Source organism: Megascapheus bottae, chromosome 2 (assembly GCF_031878675.1).
Source record: "Megascapheus bottae isolate mThoBot1 chromosome 2, mThoBot2.hap1, whole genome shotgun sequence".
Taxonomy (NCBI): Eukaryota; Metazoa; Chordata; class Mammalia; order Rodentia; family Geomyidae; genus Megascapheus; species Megascapheus bottae.
Window position 1 is genome coordinate 71,362,915 of NC_143510.1, and position 24,567 is coordinate 71,387,481.

Genomic DNA, 24,567 nt, shown 5'->3' on the forward strand with positions numbered 1-24,567 from the left:
CTCAGGTCAAGTCCTCCTTTGTCATAAAGATGGGAAATGCCTAGAGTGGATGGATTTTGGGAAGTCAAGAAAGGGGTCCCTTCATTGAGGTCTTTGAATACCACACTTCAGACTCATGCTTCAGAAAGTAAATTCGTGAAACCCAGCTCTTAACTGAAGCCAGGGGATTAACACGAACAATTCTTTCATGAAAAAGAAAATTCTACTTCGTTTGGAGAGCATGGATGCTTCACAAGATGGAGCACAGCCTTGATCAGGATTACAGAATCATAAATAAAAGGGGATTAAATTAAGTGTCAAACATGTTGAATTTGAGGTACTAATGTAACAGACAGGGATAGCCAGTGAGGAGATGACACTAAGAGTTGTAGACTCAGCCTAAGAGTAGAAGTTGCTATGAAGAAAAACTTTTATGTATATTTTGCTGAAGATTTATATATATATATATATATATATATATATATATTTACAGATATGATGAGAGCATACCCACACTCATTTCTAAGTCTCTGCTTAAATGTCACTGGGTAAAAGTGACCTTTCTTAATTATGGAAGCACTCTTTCCAGCCCATAACTAATACATGGTAATTGCTCAATAATATTTGAATGACTGAGCAATATGTCTTGAATAGTACTCTACTTGAATTTATTTACCTTATTAAAGAATATTTGATTGTTGTGCTAGTGGATTTAGTATGCCCTAGTTTCTGGATGGTTGGGTAAATGCCAAGTAGTGGAATTGCTGGGTCATAGGGAGCTCTATGTTTAGCCTTTTGAGGCACTGCCATACTGCTTTCCATAGTGGTTGAATGAGTTTGCACTCCCACCAACAGTGTAGTAGTGATCCCTCCTGGCCACATCCCCTCCAGCATCTGTTGTTATTAGTTTTCCTGATCCTGGCCATTCTAACTGGAGTGAGGTGGAATTTTAGAGTTGTTTTGATTTGCATTTCTTTTATGACCAGAGATGTTGAGCATTTCTTCATGTGTCTATAGGCCATTTTTGTTTCTTCTTCAGAGAAGACTCTCTTTAAGTCTTTGGCCCATTTTTTAATGGGATGGTTGTTACTTTGGAGATTAGGTTTGGAGTGATTCAATTTTTTGAGCTATTGATATATTTTAGATATGAGGCCTTTGTCTGCTGTATGGTTGGTGAAGATCTTCTATAGCAAAGATATGGAACCAACCTAGATGTCCCTCAGTTGATGAGTGGATCAACAAGATGTGGTATTTGTACACAATGGAATTCTGTGCTGCTGTCAGAAAAACGACATCGCCCCATTTGTTAGGAAATGGAAAGACTTAGAAAAAAATCATATTAAGTGAAGTAAGCCAGACTCAAAGGAACTTAGGCTCAATGGTTTCCCTCATTTGTCATAATCAGTAGAAACCTTGGGCTCTCCTAGCAGAGATTTGCAATAGAGCAAAACCTTGATACATAAGGCCATATAGTATGAAGCTAATTGAAAGGACCTCCAGGATATTGAAACAAAAGCCATATAATGAATGATTGTTGTCCTTAAGGTACTATGTTATCTCTTATCTCTTTTGCTGTCTGTTGGTTATATCATATTGTCACAGTATCTCACTTTGTTATCTGATATATTGGATATATTTGTATTTGGTTATTTGAAATTGGATAGGGAAGGGGGGAAAACCAAGATGAGGGGGTGGGGTGGAGGGTAATGGGGACCAAGACATGTGAAAGGGTATCAGTGTATGTGAATTAATGCACCTTCTATGTGGCAAATATCATGTAACCCTTTTATTAATTATAATAAAAATATGATATAACAAAAAAGAAAATCAGAATGAAGAAGACAGGTCTTTGGTAGCAGGAAAAAGAAATCTTCTCTTGCAGCAAATCTGAGTGTGAGCTATATGTCACACACTGGCTAATATCTTTTTGGATTTGTACTTGGAGATAGACTTAGGTTTCAGGTTGTTCATGAGAGAGGAGAGGATGGTCCTCAAGGAGAAAGATGAGAAAATGATTAGCCCCCAAGTTAAAAATAAGGAAGAATACGGAATAAATAATGGAAAATAAAAACAAATAAGGAAGATGAAAAAAAGAATATTTGAATTTGTCACTGAAAAGTTGTAGCTTATATTCTAATTGTAATTCCTAACATTTCATATTTAGAAATGTATATGCTACTGAGAAGAACCTTGAATCTGATTTTTTTCCCCTGATTCCAGTATTACATTTTGTGAGGCTACACACCATGATGGTCATTTAGAAGTCTTTGTAAAAAAAAAAAAAATCCAGGGGGAAGAAATGGAATTACATCACCAGATCATACAGATGAATTAGGAAGACGTGCTAGAATAGGCATTTCTTAATAGCAGGGGTGGGGACTTTGAAAATTCGTTCGAAAATCAAATGAACTTCTGAGACCCTTTCCCCTCAGAACCATGTGACCATGCACTACTGTCTCACATAGCTTATTGTGTGAAATTTACAAGCTATTATGTTTCTGAAAGTACTTGTTAATCCAATTATTTGTCTCTTTATCCACCTTCTCTCATTCATCCACTGACGTCAAAAGAAAGGGCTCTGCTGTCAAAAAGGGAAGTCATTATATATTTCAGACGGATTCTCAGTGACTGACAGCAAGACCCTGAGTGCCTGGCTCTACTGCAGCTTATCAGCTCCAGTGAAATTCCACATGGATGGGGTAAGCTTTATATTTGTACTGTTAACTTATGTAAACAGAGGAAGCCACTACCAAATTTTTGTTTTGGAGTTTTCACCTCATTTAAAGTCTTAATCTGTCCCTTCAGTTTAGAAAAGGTGATTTTAGTGTGGTCCTGCTTCCAATTAATGAGATCTAGAAAAAGGATTAGATTTGCCCCAGTCAGTCTTTCCAAAATAGACTAACCTTGAATCCCACCAATTCTAACAAAAGGTAAATACTCTATTTTGATTCAAATTAACTTAGACAGGGAAGATAATCCTTCCTTGTTTATTTTATTACAGACTGGGTTTAGGGTCTCAAAAGTGAACATCAATAAAAAAATAGGCATTTTGTTGAAAGAAAAAGAAAAAAGGGAAAAAAAGATAATCCTGTGTTTTAGATTTTGTTTTACTTTTAAAATATGTTCATTTCTATTCTCACACCAGAATGGAAACAATGACTGGCAGCCTGTCTCCTTGTGAAAAAGTCTAGAATACTTTAAAGTTTCTGATTTAGGGATTCAATTCTAAAGAGCTGCTAGAAATATTTAGTGTATATTTTAAGATTACAAAGAAACCAGAGGTATAAAGTCACATTGAGAAAATGTGATCTTCTAATGTACTATGTGAAGTTACTTCTTTTCTCTTTTTTTCCCTTTATGGTTTATATTATGTTGTTACTGTGTCTGACTTTTCTACCTAGTATATTGTATATGTGATTATTTGTTTATTTGAAATAGGGAAGGGGAAATTCAAGATAGTTGGGAGAGGGTAGGGAGAGGGAAAGTGGGAGGAAAACATGAGAAGCGGTATCAAGAAGTAATGTACCCACTGCCTGATGAATGTAACTGTAACCCCTCTATATGTTACCCCAGCAATACAATACAATAAAATAAAATACAATTAAAAAAGAAAAGAAAAGTGGGCCTGGAGTTTGGCCTAGTGGTAGAGTGCTTGCCCACCATGCACAAAGACCCAGGTTTGATTCCTCAGTAACACATACATAGGGGGAAAAGAGCCAGAAATGGTGCTGTGGCTCAAGAGGTAGAGCTCTAGCCCGGAGAATGTCCGAGGTCAGTGCCCAGGCCCTGAGATCAAGTCCCAAGACTGGCCAAAAAAAAAAAAATCCCCTATAGAAATCATTGGATGGGATTCCGTAGAATGAAGGAACTCTGATGAAGATCTAGTTTGTTTTCTTTTTTTTACATTTTTGTTGTAAAGGTGATGTACAGAAGAGTTACAATTATATAAGTAAGGTACTGAGTACATTTTGTTTTGAACAGTGTCAGCATCCTCCTTCATTTTCTCTCTTTTTTCTTTTTCAATCCTGACCCCCTTCCCTCCCAAGTTGTATACTTCATTTCTGACATAGTTTCTGGTGAGTATCACCACCAGACATTGAATTAGTTAGCCCTTCATTTGGCATGAAGGTAGCCACCATCTACCACCCAGCCCCATGCTCACTTCATAGAGATTACATGTGGTAGAATTCCAAATGGAATATTTATCTGGATCCATTTTTGGCAATTTCTTTTACCTGAAGGTAATCTGTAGCATTAATTTCTTTATTCTGTCTCCAAAAATGATCTGGTTGTGCAAGCAAGAAAATATACACATTGCATTAAATTGCCAATTTATTTCCATAAGAAAAATGCAATAAATCTGGTCTATCTAATTCTAAAAGATGTAGCTATTTTCCGGAAGCAAGGAAAGAAATTATTTAAGTGTGATTACTCTTGTTGGAAAAAACAAAACAAAACATGGCTTCCCTTTTTCCCTTTTTGAGTCTAATAAGTTCCCCTCCTAACCAAAAGCCATCAACAGAGTTGTAAATACAAATATTTTTTTTTTCATTTAGACAATTAGGCTTAGTGTTACTATATCTTGCATCTCACAGCAGGCATTTCAACACAGCCACAACTTGGATGTGTTGACACCTGTAATCAACACAAAAGGTCTCCTTTAAACCAACAAATCAGCCTTCTCAGTGAGACCATAAACAAAACCCTAATTGCAGATTGTGTTGGTCATTCTTCCCCACTGTGAGCACTACTTTGGGTTTGGTGCGTGGAAGATAACATCAGCTACAATTTATAATTGGCAAAAGGTAAGAGAAAATTTCAGTAAAGTTAATGTTCCTGAGTATATTTAAAGTGAACCCATTCAATTTGCTAATTTTCTAATTATCAGACATCTTAAAAGCATATTAATTGCAAGAGACATAGAGAATTTAAAAATATTTAAATTAAGGGGCCAGAGTTTGGCTTAGTGGTAGAGTTGCTTGCCTAGCATGCACGAGGGCCCGGGTTCGATTCCTGGGTACCACATATATAAAGAAAAGCCGGAAGCAGTGTTGTGTCTCAAGTGGTAGAGCTCTCGCCTTGAGAAAGTCAAAGGACAGTGCTCAGGCCCTGAGCTAAAAGCCCAGGACTGGCAAAAAAAATATTTAAATTAATTTAGTCATTCACTAAATACACTGAAGATGGATACTAATATTGTACCTGACTAATTGAGGTGGGATTTGAAGTTGTAATAACTCCTCTTAAATGTAACAACTGCTAAACAGTGGAGATGAGATTAGCTTCTAAGGACTATGTGTTCGTCTGTGCTTTGTTTCTCCACTAAAATAAAAAAAATGGGATTAAGTCAAATTACCAAATATACAATTATCATCAACTAAATTCAATGCAGTCTAGTAACATGATAACTTTTCTATGCCTCAGAGTCTCATGGATTCTAAAATTTAGTATGCAAGCCAAATAAGTCATGATTTAAATAATTAACTGTAGGAAATGAGTTCTCAGCAAACATTGAATGAAAATAGTAAGTGAAAATGACATTAACTCAATAATAAGAGCTTCATGTCATCTCAGAATGAAGAATATGTCACATTTTGCAAGTATGCGCTGCTTTCCTATACCTACTTTTTAATGTGGCTGGCAAATAACAGGTTCCCCAAAGTAACTACTATTAATAATATGCAGTGTTAGAATTATATAAAATTAAGAAAAATAAATAATTAGCCAGGAGCTGGTGGCTCATGATTGAAATCCTAGCTATGCAAGAATCTGAGATCTGAGGATCACAGGGCATGAGCTGGAGCTCAAAGTGGTACAGTTGTAGCCTTAAGCTGAAGAGCTCAGGGATTGTGCCTAGGCCAAGTTCAAGCACCATTACCAACCAAAAAATATAAATAAATAAATAAACAATTATATATATGATTTAAAAAGACAATAATTTCAGTTAAAACACAGAACTCATGTCATAAAATGACATCTAAGCACCAGAAACAAGCCAAGTGAAGACTAATAGTTGCTTTCTTATAATCAAGATTAAATGTGGACTCTTGTGTAAAAGTGGTGCCGTTGTGATTGAAGTTTCAGAGTATTTCATCAGCCTTTGTAGGAAACATACTATGAGGGAATAAAACTATTTCCTCAACACATTCCTTAAAACAAACATGAAGAAAAATTTCATATAATTAGTTCACATAATAAGTCTATTAATTAATTATAAAGATTTTGGTAAATATATTAGAAGAAAGATGAAAACAAAACTCGCAAGAACAAATGTCAGAGATATGCACAGAAACATGTATAGACCTAAGTAGATGTAGACTCGAAAGTTTAAACAAAAACCCCACAAACAGAAGGTGTATACCAAAGTTCCAGAATATCTTATCACAATCTAGCTTCTTTTGAAATGAAGATACTCAGCCACCATCACCTAAATCCCATGTCTGTGCTTATGCTTACACAGAAAGGCTAAATGCTGGGGATTGTGTGTGTGTGTGTGTGTGTGTGTGTGTGTTGAGGGGGAGGGGGATGGTCCTTGGGCTTGAACTCTTCCTGGGTGCTGTCCCTGAGCTCTTCAGCTCAAGGCTACCGCCCTACCCTCCAGCCAAGCCCCACTTTCCGTTTTGTAGAGGTTAACTGGAGATGAGAGTCTCAGGTCCTTTTGTGCACGGGGTAGCTTTGAACCATGATCCTCAGATCTCAGCCTCCTGAGTAGCTAGAATTACAGACGTGAGCCAATGCACCCGGCTTATTGGGGATTCTTAAATGCCAAAAATCACTTTGAATGTTTTTGGGTAGATGGACTTGAAAAAATTTAAGAAGAGTGGACGAGGGACATCTGATTATCAGGCTGTAAAATTTAGATTAGAAATACAGCATAAGCAAAGTATTTGGCATTGGATTAGGGTAAATGGGTATATTTGAGAATACATCAGCATAAACAGGGCTGAGGGAAGGGTCACTGGTATAACACAGTGGAGGATCGACAATCACCATGATTGGCTGTCAGGATACTCAGGAGTGAATTTGAGGATAATTTGTGAGAAATTGAATTTCAGTAGCATTAAACATGGGAGGAGAAATGCCATACAGATAGCTGGACCTACAGATCAACTATTCAAAAGATTCAATGTAAATTTGGCCAAAAGCATGGCTCAAGTGGCAGAACACTAGCTGAAAAATCTATCTGGAGTTCAAACTCAGTATTGCGGGGAGAACAATCAAAGAAAATGAAAATGTATAGGGCCTGAGAGTATGGCTTAGAGGTAGATAGTGTGCCTAGAATGCAGGAAGCCCTGGGTTTGATTCCTCAGTACCATACACGCAGAAAAAGCCAGAAGTGGTGCTGTGGCTCAAACAGTAGAGCGCTAGACATGAAAAAGCTCAAGGACAGTACGCCAGTTCAAGCACCAGGGCTGGAAGTAAAGAAAGGAATGAAGGAAGGAAGGGAGGGAGGCAGGGAGGGAAGGGAGGGAGGGAGGGAGGGAAGGAGGGAGGAAAGAAGGGAGGGAGGGAGGGAGGGAGGGAGGGAGGAAGGAAGGAAGGAAGGAAGGAAGGAAGGAAGGAAGGAAGGAAGGAAGGAAAAATACAGTCATGTGGTCAAAGTTTAATCATTATATCTCAACCTTACCACCAGTGACATTTATGCCAAGTAATTCTTGGTTTTTGCATACTTGTCCTGTTCACCATAGGCTATTAGAACATCCATACTTTCTGCCCATCACATGCCAGCAGCAACCATGGAGTCATGATCACATCATGTCTCCACACTAATGTGTTATTACGACCCTACCGATCCCATTGAGAAACTTTGCTTAAATGATAGTTAGTGAGAATGAAAAAATAATAAGTATGACCATTTAGACCAAAACCCTTAAATTTAATTTGTTTCCAAAATAAATGACTTTTTGAGTTTTCTTTAATTAGAATAATTGTTATGGATATGAGTGGCTAGTGAGAACAAGAGCACAATGTGTTTCTATGTGCTGTGGTAAGAGACCAAATAGAGGAGGATCCTGGGTAAATGAAATAAAACCAGGAGGATTAGAGATTTAAAGTGATTGAAGAGGAGATAAAAAAACTGAAATAAAAGTGTTTCAAACATGAGAGGATAGCAATGATTGTTAAGAAATGTACCTTCTATCTGGCAAATATAATGTAACCCTTCTATTAATTACAATAAAAAATTTTAAAAAGTGTTTCAAAGGTACAGTTTGTGAATTTTAGTTTGTAAGTGTTGCATGCTCTTTATATCATAAGCATTGATGGGTGAAAGAAAATATTCTTGCTGTCTGAATTTTCACAGAAGTAGTACTCTGGCCTGTATCTCAGCTATATTCACAAAGTTAATCATAATTCTGTTTGTTTGAATCTTTCTGTCTCATTATTGCAAATACGTTCTGCTAGCTTCATGGAGAGACTTCATATCTTTTAAGGTTGTTAGGATATTAGGCCTTAAAAACTAATTATATTGAAATCAGACTTAATAGTTATCCTGTGCTAATAATAATAATTTCAGGATATCTCTCAGTGGTATAAATATAAGTCACATATGGTAGAAATACAACTTTTATTATTAGTTTGATTATTTTGCTAAGAAAACAGTTGCTTTCTTCTCTTAGTAAGCATTTGATTCCCCTAAAATTAATGTAGAAATACATAAACATTTCATAAAATGATTCTAGTGGACTTGAAGTAAATTATGCAATACGTTGCTTTCATTAAAATTACTTTCTCCATTTACAGATTTTCAGTTATGCAGAGTTTTCTAACTTAAGTGCACTTGATTAATACTTGATTATCTGTATTTACTGTGTGATAATATGAATCATTGCTTGCTTTGTAGCTTTCATTTGGAATGTTTAATATGTTGAGCTGTAATTTGCTTACAATTGCTAACTTTTTTGAAAGTGAATAAAAAAACAAAGAGTTGGAAATCTCTTTTAAAAATAATTTAAAGACCCCCCCCCAACTTTAATGATCAGAAATTTCTAAAATCCTTGCTTCTAAAAACCATGCCATTTTGAAATTTCCCTGGCGGATAGCACTGCTGTGCTGTATTACATGTGGTTAACATTAGTCACATCCTTGATGTAACATAACACAAGCTAGCTAAAGTAATCCGATGTGACATAGGACAGCATTGAGAGCCAGTCTTGGATATTTGAACATATGCCATCTTGCAAAAAAAAAATAAAAATAAAAACCTGGATAGATAGCAGGGGGAGCCAAGGTTGTGAGCTATGCTGCTTTCATTTTTCAACAACACAGCAAAGTTTTTTTTCAATAATTAAAGGGCAATTTCCAACTTAGTAGACTGCAACAAAGGCTAACAAAAGCATAGAATTGTTTCCTTGCTAGTGAATTTATACTTCAAACAATTCACTCTAGTTAATCACTGAAGGGGAAAAAAATCACCGCTGAAGAGTCATCACATTGTAATAGGTATGAAAATGAGTGAAAATTTCACAGACAGTGCAGGGATGCTCTAATGGTATCTAGCAACTGTACTTACAGCAACTAAGCATTTGAATGTCTCCCCTTTGTACCTTTGGTTAGAAGCATTCAGGTTGAGTCAAAAATCATTTTTACTGGTACTGAAGGATAAACAACCTAGAAACATGAACACCCAGGCAAAAATATAAGTTTTCTACATATGTTGTTGGGTTTCTCTGTAAAAAGTCTTTCTGTCCTCAACTTAATTTATTGTGCAGGCTGTGGAGAATTTGAAAACCATGTTTTCTTCTAGGATTACTTCAAGATCAGTTCCTTTGGTTTTAAATTTGTTTCACATTTGTTTGAGCAGAAAATACTAGCACTAATAATTTTTGATGAATAGTGATGAGTTACAGAAATTAAAATAACCTGAACACTAAATTCAATAGAAGATGGAAGAGGAAATTGAACATAATATATACATTTTACAACGAAAAGGTAACACAGAACTACAAGGTAAAGCATAAATGAAGTAGTTCTTTTTTCTGTGAGATTTACAACTGAAAGTTGCAATGTCCTATTTTCTTAGACAATCGTGTTTTTAACTATTGCAAATTTATTAAAGGCTTTCCTGTCTTTATGTCTAAGTCATTAAAGCATTCACATACAGATCTATAAGTAACAAGATTAAATAAATGTGAAAAACAATTCATTTTTTCAAATTATGAAAGTATACACATTATATGTATATAGACACAAATGGACTTCCATCATTGTCAAATAAAATATGCTTAAAATGTGCTGAATTGAGTTTTGCTGGAATTTTGAAATGACATACATCATAGAAAAATATTTCTGTGGTTTGTTTTTTATCTTCTTAGGCACAGTAGGAAAATTGACTAATGAATTATGATCAGCTCTTTAATAATGCCTTTCTAATATCTTCTCATTTGAAATGCAGATATACACTGAGGTTAAAATTGTCTCATCCTAAAAATGGAGGAAAACTGAGGCTTGAGGTTGTGTTAGTAGTCAGTGCATTCCTTATTCAATCTAGACATTGAACTTAAGTCTGCTATCTTTCTTTTCATGGTGTTCATAAACTTAAAGTTTTGTTAGAGCAACCCAAGATATAATGAATGATATCAAATTTTCAGGTAAGCTATTATAACAGTAAATAGATATGGATCTGTAACATTTAGTGGTAGTATGCTTTAGTATTGCTACAATAACATGCATTAAAATCTGGTTAATAATTACATTACAAAACTGCTAGTTAAATTTAGGCAATAACATTTCACATGTAATTGGGAAAGGATTAATTGAAATAGAAATGTAATAAAATACAATGGATGCAAAATATGAAACCTGACTTTTATTTAATAACTACAAAACAATTTCTAATCCTACTATTATAAAATACTACTACAAAAGTAAAATAACAGGGGAGGGCAGAGTACAGAACCTGGGAAGAAAAAGAGAAAGAAAAGAAAACCAGTATGTCTTCTGGAAGAAGCTAAAGGCATAAAGACCTAACTGAGGAAAATCTAGGTGGTGCAGATTATTTTATTCACTAGCTTGGTTTCAAGAATGCCATCTGACAACTTTACAAAACTAGATACCCATGATGCTTCATACATTGAGACAGAAGGGGTATCATTATAAAGAAGTCTGGGATATGAGAAAATGATGAACATTTCTAACATCTTTATTAAGAGCCTACTATAACATTTCCCATGGATCAGTAGTTCCCACATAAAAAAACTGCACAAAGTGTGTTAATATTCCATGATAGATAGTAAGAAGTAAAACTAAGAGATTTAGACAATATTTTATACAACAGGTATTTGAACACTAGATGCTAAATAGAAACTGAAAACAAGAGGCTTTAAATAAACAGGCAAGATAAAAAAGGAGGCATTGTTCATACCAGTGCTTTAGTCTTTTCAAGAGCTGCCTAGGTGATTCAGCAGAACAGTATCCTGTGGTAGTGGAGATGAATGAAGCAAATAAGAATTCATCTCTTTATTGGATTGGCACTTATTCCAACTTCCTAAAATACTGTAAGGTAAAACATAGATTATAGAGTTGGATAATTCTGAATTCATTTCTTAGATGTCCGATATGTTACATGTGCTACTTTGGGCAGGTTGACTGAATTCCTCTGATCCTTAATACACTCTTTTGTAAAATGACTTAACATTACTTACCTGAGTTCTATTTATCATACCATTTGAAAATGTTGACTAAATCTGTGTGGCTCACATCCAGGTTCCACTTCTTGTGTAGATTATAAATCCTTCTTCAGGCTCCATTGCTGGTTTCTTTCTTCCTGTGGAAGGAGCCACACTTACTGGGAAGTGTTGATCTCATGGCAGAAGCAGAGGAGATGCCCCAAACAGGGGAAGACTGTGAAAGAAGTTGCTTATTTATGGTTCCTGCCTTATTTTTTTCCGATCATTAAATGTGCCAATTCAAGGCATATACCCAAGTTAATTGTGGGGCAGCAATGTGTCTTTGTCTCCTGGAGAAGGAAAAGAGTTAATGATTAGTGATGAGATGAACAAGTGAAGCCTCTGGAATTTCCTGACAGGCCCCAGGTGCTCTTGATTTCACTTTCCTTTCTCCTGTGGGAATTAGAATCAAATTGAACAATGACCAAGCTTATGAATGAGGGCTAGCATATAATAATGTGTCAGCAATTTTGTCCATAATTTTATTATAAAAACTAAGTCATACTTGTGAACGAATTATTATATTTCACTTCATGGACTCAGAAATACTACAAGATTTAAAGTTGTATTTTAAATTTATAGTTGTTTGAAAGATTTTAGTCCCATTTAATTCTTTTTTATTGTAATTAATAGAGGGGTTATAGTTATATTCGCCAAATAGAAGGAGCATTACTTCACACATATTGATACCCCTTCTCATGTGTTTGTCCCAACTTCTCTCCTCCTTCCCCCTCCCCTCATCTTTTCTTCCCCCCTTCAGTCCTATTTAATTCTTAATCAACTACTGGCACTTTTAAAAGTTTGCTCATAATATCTTAGGAATTCTTATGTCCTATAAATTTCTTATTTTGTAGAATGTGCAGAAGACTGTACCACATGTATTTATTTAGTTGAATGCATATACAATGTTAGTGTTGCAGTTGCATGTATATATGTGTGTATGATTACACATAGTATACATGGCATATATGTGTGTATGTATGAAATATTAATATATGTACGCACAAAGAACTCCATCAATAAGACAACAAAGTGAAGCTTCAATTGGAACGTAAACTGATGTTTTGCTGTGCCTCTTTCAGAGACTTTACAAACTTTAAGACAAGAAGAAAATTTCTGATTGAATATTTCTGAAAAGTTCCCTTTTCTATGTCATGTGGTCAAAGCCCACAGGAGTTGTTTGATGAGTAAAATATTTGGTCTTTTAGATTTTTGGAATCATCCTTGAAGAAAAAAAAAAGCTATGAATTTTGGTCTCCCCCTCTCTGAGATCAAAGACGCCACTGTATTTTTGGTATGAAAAGGGTTTTGCCATGATTTCCAGAAACTCACAGCTTTGCCATTAGCTGTGGAGTAGCTGGGTAATGGTTGACAACTTATGTAGTCTCTCTAGAATGGCTGCATTTCTACTCAGAGGTAGTGCTCAATCCAAAATGTACTTTGAGTCCCCTTTGGACTAAAAATTTTAAAAGTTCAAAAACAGGTCTCTTCAGATGACAGTCAACAACATCTACCATGTAAAGTGTTACTGAGGTGTGAAACAAGCCTTGTGAATATATGAAATAAAATTTTACCTGTGTTCCACCCTGGATTCTGTTACAGTGGTTTACTTGCCCCCCCTCTTTTAGTACTGTGACTTAAACTCAGGTCCTCTACACTCATTTGTTTTTTTCACTCAAGGCATGGTACTTGCACCACATTTTCACTTCTGGCTTTTGCTGATTAACTGGAGATAAGAATTTCAGATTTGTCTTCTTTGGTTAGCTTTGAACCTCAATCCTCAGATCTCAGCATCGTGAGTAATTGGGATTGCAAGTTACCCTTTCATGTAACAAAATTTAACTGAGAAAAGTAACTTCAAATAAAGATTGGATTGAATTACTTGATCATTCCCATGGAAGCAAGTTTTTGACATGTTTCTTTCGGTTGAGGAAAACCTGTGAGAATGTTACTTAGGGGCCATTGTCCACTATAAACCATTTAAATAATATAAATTGGTCTCACATAATTTTCCAAATACAGTATTTTGAGAAGCATCTTCTCTGAATAGAATAACTACTCAAAAGCCTGACATAAACTTGACAATATTAACTGTATATTACTAAGGGATTTGATAATATATAAACTCAATTTTCATGCATATGAAAATACTTGGGAATCCATGTTTTAAAGCATTATGTCTTATTCTCGGGCATCTGTAGGAAAGAGGAAGATTTTACAGTCATTGGCTTCCACTTGGCAGTACTGGTGATTAAACTCAGGGGCTCAGTTTTCAGGACAAGCATTCAGAACCACACCTCCAGTCCTCCCTAAAAGGACCATGCCCTTTTATCTTAGGCTCAATGAAGACTTCAACTGATTTCTTTAAAGATCTGAAAATATCCTGTTAGTAGAAGATTTTGCATTAGTATTTATATCTTTGTCCTGTGAAATACATAGGCACTTTGTGTTCCAACTCATAAAAGTAAGGATAGGAGATCTTGAATGATTAGAGCTAACTGCTGATTGCACACAGAGATTAAGGTTACCTGAAAAATCTGCCTTACACTGCCCCAAATTCATGGGGACTGTATAAAATCAGAGGTTTCAAAAAGGGAGTTTCATGCTGTGTGAATTGATTCAGGAAGATGTTTTTTGCTCATTTCTGATGCTACGAAATCAAATGCAACAGTTTGGGATGCAAAAGAAACAAGAGGTTCCATGGACATGTCAGTTTTATGGCTTAACTGGTGTGCAGTTTGCCAGGAAGCATTCATTCATCTCACCTCTGGTACTAGGGCCTGAGTTCTGGTGAGTTTTTTTTTTTTTAAGGAAATAGAAATGAAGTCAATTTTACCCAATTTTTTCATTTCAATCTAATGGATTCAGTCTCTATAGATCCCAGCTCTGAATGTTCTATAAAGAGCTATTGAGCTCTAAGATGTCTTGCAATATCTGTTATTATTCAAGTCAAATTTCTATAGGCAGTCCACATTTTAAATATTCCTCAAAACAACATAAGACTTTTAAAAGTTTAAAATTATAAAGATATGGCAAACATGCACCTAAAGGTAATTCCATGGTGCATGATGCCTCTCATGATTGTAATGTGGGTGCATCTTTCTCAAAGTGAAGAGCAACACGTTCCTTTCTCGTTTCTTCTTGTTAAGTGTCAAAACTAGAAAACAAAATTACATTTTTCCCTATAAACCAACACAGAAAATAAATTTAAACAAGGGGGAGAATCCATTTCTTTGGTAGAAATGCATGCAATGGATTTAAGTGATTAAAATATTTAAATGATAGCTATCTGAAGCCCAATCTCTTTTAACATTGGAAGATTCCTTATCATTATACCCTGATCACTGTCTATCAGCATCAAAGATTCCTCTATGCTGGGAAGCTTTTCATCAGTTTTGCCATTATTAGGAAATTAAATACTTCCACTATTCCAACCCTGAATTAGAAAGCAGCGGATTTTCTGATCTTTGCAATGCATTTCTCTTTAAACCAATATAATTAACAGCCTAAAATTAATTTGAAAAAAGCTAATATAATATCAAAAGGGTCCCCTACAAGTTTAAAAATATGCCAAAATGAAATTCAATCCCTTTTGTGTTTAAGCTCCTAATGCTTTGATTAAACCCTCACCCACAACATCCAGCTGCACTGAATTCAGTTGATGGAAATATGTGATAATCTTCCACCTTTTATCTTATCATCTATTCACATTCCCTGCCACTCTTGCCTTGAAAAAATAAACTTAAGCACTAAAAGTGAAAAGGAAGAGAGAGAAAAAAATTAAACAGCAGCCTGAGCACTGAATAAAAAAGTAGCGGTGTCTGCAAATAAGAACAGAAACCTCTAAAATAATGTTTTATTTATCACATACAAATGTATTTTGCTAAGAATTATTTCCAGTATGGGCCACCATATGGAAATAGGAAGCCAGTATAGGAATGAACTAAGATGGTTTGTATCACCTGCATAACTTGTTTTGTTCTGTGCCTCCAGGCTTCAAAACCCGTTTCCCATATTTTTTTTTCCTCCTTTCTTTAAAAATAATGTACATCAGTTTAATTTATCCCAGGTCCTGACAGAAGGATCGGATTTTAAGCATTTAATGCTGCGGTTTCAAATCCAATTTCTCAGTGTTCATCATTTCAAAAGTGGCAGAATTCAGTTTTTGAAAAGGTTTAAGAACTTGGGGAGGATTGGCATCATCTCTGAAGTCCCTACGTTGGTGTTAAAGGCAGCTCTGTATAGGAAAACGCAGTTTGGTCTGAATTTTTCTATAGTGCTCCAGGAAATACTAAACCCTCCACCTATTTCAACAAGAGCCTCTTCTTACTGGTGTCAACCCAGGGATACTTTTTCAACTCAAAGGGCATATTGAATAAATCATCCATTTATAGATTTTCCTGAACAAGAACACTGATTGGTTGATGCATTTTCCTAAAAGGAGGGTATCAATATATCTGCTTAAGGCTTGATTCCACTGAATGTGTTCAGAAACAGCTTTCCTTATGGCCAATGGAATTTTTATCCATTCAGACACTGAAGCACTGGGGCTTTTGCACAGTAAATTCATTGTACACTCTCTTTATTGGTTGTGGGGGGACCTCGAAAGGTCAGGAGTCCAGATTGCTTCAAATAAACATCCAGAATCTCAGATGCTTTTTTGAAATGGGCCCAAGTTTATTTGAACCTCTTTCTCTGGTTTGGAAATCAGGCTGAAAATTTCACAGAAACAGATTTTCTTGTGAGATCTCAGAATGTTGTGGTTTCAAGTAAAGTAATAAACAAACTTGAAAAATGAAAGGCTAAATTGGCTCAAACTCACCTGGTTTTATTCTATTAAATATTTTCAAACTGAGTGGCATTGTGCAACCTTATAAAAAGAAAAATAAAAAGAAGAGAAACAGATTTCTTCTGCGTTTTAACCTGGAGTTATCAAACATTTCTCTGAGGAGGCTTAAAACCAGAACTTCTCATTCTACCCTCTTCTATACTGATATTTTAGACATTTTTCTCTGTAATTCTACTACATCCTCTTAGCTTCAGTTTAGGAGATATCAGTATTGGTCTTCCATAGTGGTGAAGCATAGTTCTTGAACCATTTGAAGTGGAATAATGTTCATTTGCTTGTAGGTGTTATTACCTTGAATATATATACATGTATATTTAGTAGCACATAAATATGTAATATTACAGACATAAGAATTACATTTATAAAATATATTAATAGTACATATCTATGTAATATTAAATATCAGCATAAATGTTAAAACATCTACATATATCATATTTTTTAATCATCATGTAAAACCATTAAGTAGGCATTTTGTATTTATTTTCCAAGGGATAAAAACTGTGATAGCTCATTCAATTGTATACTTAGGTTATTGCTTTTAGCAAGATTTAGAATCATGATGAAGCCCCGTATCTACTTCAAGACCGCATATTTCACTACCAATGTATAAACTTTTCTGCATAGAGGTTAAAGGTTTTCTCAAACAAATTTTAGTTCAATTTTTCATAACTAGATTCTTTAACCTTAACCATTACACACAAAAAATTATTGTCTTATAGGCTACCTGGAACTAGTATTTGACTTCAACCCTTAGCACCAGATAAAACCTTTCTACAGTTAAGTGAATAAACTATAATGATAAGTCCCAAAGTTGTATATAATTCCATAGGTTTCAAATGCAAATTTTAATTTGTAATCTTATTCCAACAAGCCAGGAAATAGGTTTAGCAAAAAGCATTTTCATCCACTTGGGCAAAAAAGAAAACTGAGCTAAAAAATTATGATTTTGTTTCCTTTGTTGGTAATGAAGAGAAATTCAGAAGAATGTCTCCAAGTCCAAACTTTTCCTTATATACTTAGTTGTTTGCAAATTAATATTTCATAATTTCACCAGTGGTAGTCATCTCTTCAAACCTTGTTTTATTTTTTCTCATTCTCAAGTTCTTTGCATTTACCATGTGTTTGCTCTGCAGTACTTTTGCAAAATTCAGCTTTGCACGTCTGTGAGCTTCTGATGCAAAAGACTCTATACTAACTGATAAAATCCAAACTACTTTTGCAAAGCCCCAGATAGTCTGGACATATGATACTAGTGCTGTTCTTGAGCTACCCATTTAACTTATGTATCAAGTCTAAATTTAATCAAGGCCACATTTTATTTATACATTTCATGCATTAAACTCATTTAAACTTTTAGTCAGATTTCATTAGAAGAAATACTACCGTGTACATCGTGCAGGAGTAAAGCTAATGTGCTTCAGGAATTTGAAAGGAGTTAGAGATCAGGGAGTCTGATTTCAAAATGTCTTTTTCTTTCCATCCTTAGTGCTTGCAGCAGGTCTGTGAGTGGCACGCGGTTTGTTTCCTAGGACACTAATATAGTCAGCATGCTCTGTACAAATGTGTAAACACAGACATTCTCTGTAATCAGGGAGGTTGGTGTCTTAAGGCAAGATTATGTTTTTTTAGGAAATGCAATTTATGTTCAGGATTAAGTTTCCCTTGCAGACTGATAAGGTCTGAGGTTCAGGAGATGATAATAAGTATTGTGCTCTGCCTGCCTGTCTGTCCAGCATCTGAAGTCCTAAGTTAGTCTTCCTGGAGAGCTTTCAGTCTCATGATCTAAAACAAAATGCATTAGTTTCTTTCTTTGTGAAAATGAAGCACAAAGTAAGTGGTATGAAGGTCATTTGAACTCCAAAAATGAATGTGTGGATGAACACATGTGAGGATTGCAAAGAAATTCAGAGACACGAGGTGACAACACCTATGTCACCAGAGCTAACATTCTCTTCACTTCACGTGTCAGGAAATTTACATTTCTGTGTGGTACTTTGTTATTCATGATGTTGAGGTTGTGGTCGGGGTGAGCTAGAAAGCATATTACATCTGACACTTAGAGTGTAATCATTTTACTCTGCTTGAGACATGGCACTAATATTCTCAAACAAATGAAATACATGACAACTACTCTTTTCCTAAAAACATAAATAAAGAGCTGAAATACATCTACCCATAATACCAAGAAAAACCCTCCCTGTAAATCCATCCCTCAAAAACAGCTTCTCTATTAATTATTCAAATCAGAAGAAAATGAATGCTTGTAAGTTAAGGTGACATTTCCATGACAGAAATGACCATTTTTTTAGCTAAATTATTGGAATTTTTCCTCCTTTTCCTTTCCCTCTTCCTTCTCCCATTCTTGTTCCTTCTCTTCTTGTTTTGTTTTTTTAATCTTAACACCATTTTGAGGTCCACCAATTTCCTATCACCATGACTACATTCCACACGAGAGAGCTAAGGTTTTGATTACACAGCTAAGATTTCTTTCCATTTGAAAAAATTCCTTAATAAATTTTGCTATTCAGAACTGGAACTTTTCTGACCACAAAGAAGACTGACATGCACTAAAGAAAAGAAAGGAAGGACGGAAGGAAGGAAGGAAGGAAGGAAGAAAGGAAGGAAGGAAGGAAGGAAGAAAGAAAGAAAGAAAGAAAAAAGAAAGAAAGAAAGAAAGAAAGAAAGAAGGAAAGAAAGAAAGAAAATCATAGTAACAGGTACTGTACCAGGAGAGGCCATACCACAGAAACCTGAGTGGGCTTGAGGCTTGAGACATGACTTAGAATACTGGAGTACCAGTGGCCAGGGGTTGGGGGAGTGCTTGCTTGTTTGTTCAAACATAGTTTCTAAATTACCTGTTTGTGTCAATTAGGGACACAGGCCTGGGGGATGCTGTCCTGACCTGATTTTCACAGAAGTTCTTGTGTAGCATTATAATAGCCTGTATGCCTAGATGCTCTCTTACAGGCAGGAATTGTCACATTCTATATTTGGATTGCTGTTTCCTTCTCAAGCACTGGAAAGAAAATACATTGGAATATAGAAAGAAAATTCATTCCTCTCCTGCCTATTGATGCTGACTCCCCAAACACAGAATTCTGACAATCTAATTTGTTAGCAGGATGACTTAGTTAACAAGAAGAATGGCTGCTCTGAGATGCAGTGCAATTGAGAAGGGTTTTTTTTTTGTTATTGTTTTTCATGGAGTTGTTTACAGCAGAGGACTGAAGTATTGAAAAGAAGGGGTTGAAATGGCAACTCTGACATCACTTTAGTTTTAGTTCTTTCCCTTAACCAGGGAGAAAAATAGCAGCTCTGTAAAACTTGCCTTTCACAGAAGGTGTAAAAAGCCCCTTTACAAAGGAAGGATATGAAACCCAGAGCTGGGCTGATTGCCGTGCTGTTATTCATATACATGCCCATTGTTGTAAGCTGGCACGGGGTGAGCTACTGATTTTAACCATATGGCCGCAGGCAGGAGGGTACTGAGTCTTTCCTCCAGGGTACACTCACAGTGTCCTACTGGCTCCCCAGCCTGTCTGCAGAAGAAAATGAAAAATGAAAAATGCAATTTCTCTTATGATGAGATTTTATCCAGATGCTCATAAGGTTGCATATATATCTATATCTATATCTATACACACCCACACATGCACACACTTATATTCATGAATGTCCTAGACTTGAATTTCTAACTTTGCAGACAACACGCATACATGCAATATTCCACTAGGCGGCGCTGCAAGGCCACACTACTGAAGCCAGCTCAACTCGAAAACCAAAAAATTCCAGTTTAAAATCTATCACTGAAGGATGAATTAATTTTGAACGAGTCTAATTAGATGATCAGTTTATTGTGTCGGATGCACACAGTTATGATAATTTATCAACAATTAAGGTGTTTTTGTCGGCATTTTTCATAGTTTTTGGAGGTATTATTGTTATTATACTGTTTGGAGGTATTATCTTTCAAAATTTCAAAATCCCCAATAGGAGTAAGGAAAAGCTTTTTGTCTTTGCTTCCGTTGTTGCAAGTATTGTTTTACTGTGCTTCATTATGTTTTAACCTTTTACTTTTGTGGACCTAAGGTAGGTTGGCAGATGAAAAAAGATTTTCTTGAGGAAATAACAGTTAAGCTTAGAATGGAAGAATGCAAAATGAAGTGGAGAAGAGGATCCAAAGGAGAAAGGGCATGAAAAAACTCTAGAAGATTTTTAATAGGCTCCATTTAAACAGGCCTACATATTAAATATGTGGAAATATTTGGTAGTTTATGCTCCATTCCAGAAGTTGAAGAAAGGGAGAGGTGAACCAGCATCTTGAGGAGAAAATTCCTGGAGGGGGCATGATGTGACGTGGAGTTGAAAGGAACAGTCTTTGATGGGGCAACAAGTTAAACTGGAAAATGAGAAGCAATGGGAGAGCAAAGTCAGATACTTCCTGTCAAGTTTATGGAGGAGTCAAGTCGTCCAGTGAAGGAAAATGATTACAGAAAAGGAAGCAAAAGACTGAATGAGGTCATCCCCTGAATATTTCCTAGATAATAGTCCAACTATGAGAAATGGAGTGATAGACACAGAACATTGTAGAAAGGTGGGAAAGTTTGTACTGACAAGCCACAATCTACTAGGAATATTTTCATATTGAGAGACTGTACTGCAAAGTTACTCACCCTACTGGGATTGGATTTTGACAGATCTGAGTTTGTTTTCCCCAATTTTACATTTCTAGCTCTGTCAGAACAGGTAGGACACAGAAAACTGCTTCCTTTCTCCCCAAGTATTTTTGTCTGCATAACAAACTATGTAGAAACTTAGTAGCTTAAAGGAAAGCCATTTTCCCCCCACCAATCTTTGTAGGGATAGCTTGTTTTGACTCCACTTAGCCTGAGGTAGCTCAGATGGATTAAAGACTGCAGATGGAATCATCCAAAAACAGTCTTTTAAAAGGTCTGGCTGGTGGTGCCAGCTGAGACGTTAATTGAAGCTTTTCATGGAAACATCTACAAGACGGCCAGTTCAAATGGTGTGGGCAGCCTCATAGCATAATGTCTGGGATATAAAGGTAAAGAATCAGATGGAAGATCTATGCCTTTTCCTAACTTAGCTTTAGAAGTTGCAGTGCGATTTTTTGCTGTATTTTATCTGTCAGGACTCAAGTGGGTTCAATGTAGTAGAAGACAATCCTTAAGATCTTGGTCCGAATTGTCAAGGTTGCAGAAGAATACAAGGAGTAGAAGAAATGTCTCATCCACACATGGAGTATGCAATGAATCACATCTGCCCAGTGCCTCAATTTTGAATCAGGAGTGTGAATTTTCTTGTGCAGGATGTTTTGTTCATCCCAAGAGCTTATTTTTCTTGGGTGTGTACGTAACATAAGTTCCAGAAAAGAAATCTATACAAGAGCTGTAATGTTGGAAAGTGCTACCTTTTGCTGATCCCCTCACTGCTTTCAGTGGTTTCCATGCACTTGGCTACTAGAGGTTAAAGCTCAGAAACACAGGCCTCCAGCCTGAAGGCCTATACCCATACTTTGGTTTCTAAATCTTAGAGCCATAGGTTCCTAGATGTCTGTCCCATCTAGAGATGCAAGTCCCTTTATCTGTCAATCTAGATCCCTACCTAAGCTTTGGACTGTCACGTGAGTGTCAGAACAAGATAGGCTGGATGGTCATGTCATGAGGGGTTGACACTTGCATTTATTCGTTTTCTGTATGACTATGGCTTCTTGATTTTCCTGTTATAATTATTTGGTAAGGTTTCAAGTTTATGGTCAGTTGTGGGGTGTGTGTGTGTGTGTGTTCATTGTAGTGCTTGTGTAAAATCAAGGAATAAGGCATCTTGGCATCTCATGATTGCCATTTTCTAAGGAAAAGCTAGCAGAGATCTCCTTCACAATTTGCATATGAGAAACAGTTTGCCAGTGTACAATTTATATGGGGAATGAATATCTGATGTTCCACTTGAACTAAATATGTTTGGAAGTAAATATGATAAGTAAGCCCACAATCACCAGTGATAGCCATTTATGTTAGCAGTAAAAATAGAATTCCTAAAGCTAATAGGCTTTGATTTCAAAAAATAGGATTCTAATTCAAAAATTCATGAATCTAATTTTATTTTCTTTATTGACAGTGATGGAGGAAATGAAGACAAATTATTAAGACAGATGAGAATTATCCAGTTAGGTACAGAAATATTTTTTTCACAGAATTCCCTTCTTGTACCTCATTAAAAAAATCAAATAAATTTATTTGCAAGATTATTTGCAAACCATTACCTACTGAGTTAGATCAATTTAAATGTAATAATTAAAAACAACTTCAGCACACCAAAAGAACTCTATAAAATTAAATTAATTTTAATATTTTCACTTCATTATTTTATTCTGTACTATTTTCATGTGAGGGGACGTAGAAATCCTGAGTTTGATGGCATTTGATGACAAATTAATTGGGCTTTTTCTTCCTTTAAATTTTTTTGGGTGATACTAGAGTTCAAGTTCAGGAATTCACACTTGCTAGAAGGGTATTCTAGCACCTGAGCCCTGGCCCGCATCCCTTTTGCTCTTTCGGATGGGTTTCAATCTGTATGTGGGTCAACTAAGACTGTGATCATCTTATTTGCATTTTGAGAATTTAGGCTAACAAGCATGTGCCATTATGCCTTGCTTTTTATTGGTTGGGATGGGGATTTTGAAAACTTTTTATCCAATCAAGTCTCCAACAATGATATTCCAGATCTGTGCTTTCCAAAGCATCAGTAAACAGATATGACCATTCATAGCCAGAAAAACAATGTTTTTTTTAGTGTCAATACCAGTTACATATACCGATTTAAATAAAATTTAATCAATATGAATTGAGATAATAAGAACAATGAAATTAATGAAATACAAAGTGGCCTTTAATAATATTTGCAAGTCTTTCATTTTGATTATAACGACAGACTAATAATACATGCTTGTTATCATATTTTAGAGGAATAAGTTTCAACCTAAGCAATAACTGATTATGAGCCTCATTTCCCATTGGTGGTGCAGAAAAGAACCTAGATTATTCATGAGAACACATCAGTTTTCTTTATGGAAAGAAATGCAGAGTTGGAAGATGCAATGATTTAATGGCACCTGTCCTTTTCTCTGGAGAGTGACAATGTTGAACTTTTTCAAAGCTGTTTGCTATAAAAACACATTTGAAAGCGTTATAAAGAATATGATTCAATTTATGCCTCTATTCTATGATGTGTTCAAACATCAGACATGTATGGAGAATTCTATCCCAAACCAAACATTTTTCTTCCCTTTCATGGACATGGTATTCAATAATTCTTTTGAAGTGTCTATTAATTTTGTTATTTGAAAATATCTCTTTTGGTATGTTTACACATAAGCTATAGAAAGCTGTACACAGGGGTAGATGATGGAGTTTGGTAGATTAATTGTTAATTGAAGGATTCTGATTATTCAATATATAAAAGAATGTCTGTGTTAATCAGCTTTTTCTCTCTGTAAGAAAATATCTGAGATGGTCACCTTCAAAGAAGAAATAATTTGTATTGGGCCCACAATTTAGAGGTTTCCAGTCACAGTCTTTTAACCCTATGGCAAGGCCTATCACTGTGGTGGGAGCACATATTAGAGAAAAGTTGCTCACATCATGGCAGCTGAGAAGAGAGAGAAAGAAAGATGGTTTTGTGCCAAGGGCATACACACACACACCAGTGACATTACTTCTTTTATTTAGGCCACCCCTGTTAATTCTTCTATGACCTTCTGAAAATGCTATTTTATAGGCTAAGAATTCAGTGTTCAGGGTTTTAGGGAGCATTCTAGATCATAGCAACATCAATGGCGTTAGTAATACAGACAATTATGTTAATTAATTATAGCCTACCCCCTCATCATATATTGATTCCAGCACTCATTTCTTTGACCAATGCCCTGTTTTATTTTATTTGCTATATTTTATTGTCCCTGAAGCCAAAATTTCATAGAGCTCATCTGAGATTTCCAGCCTACCAATCCATCACATTTACATCATATGCCAACAAATCATGTTCATGGGCCAT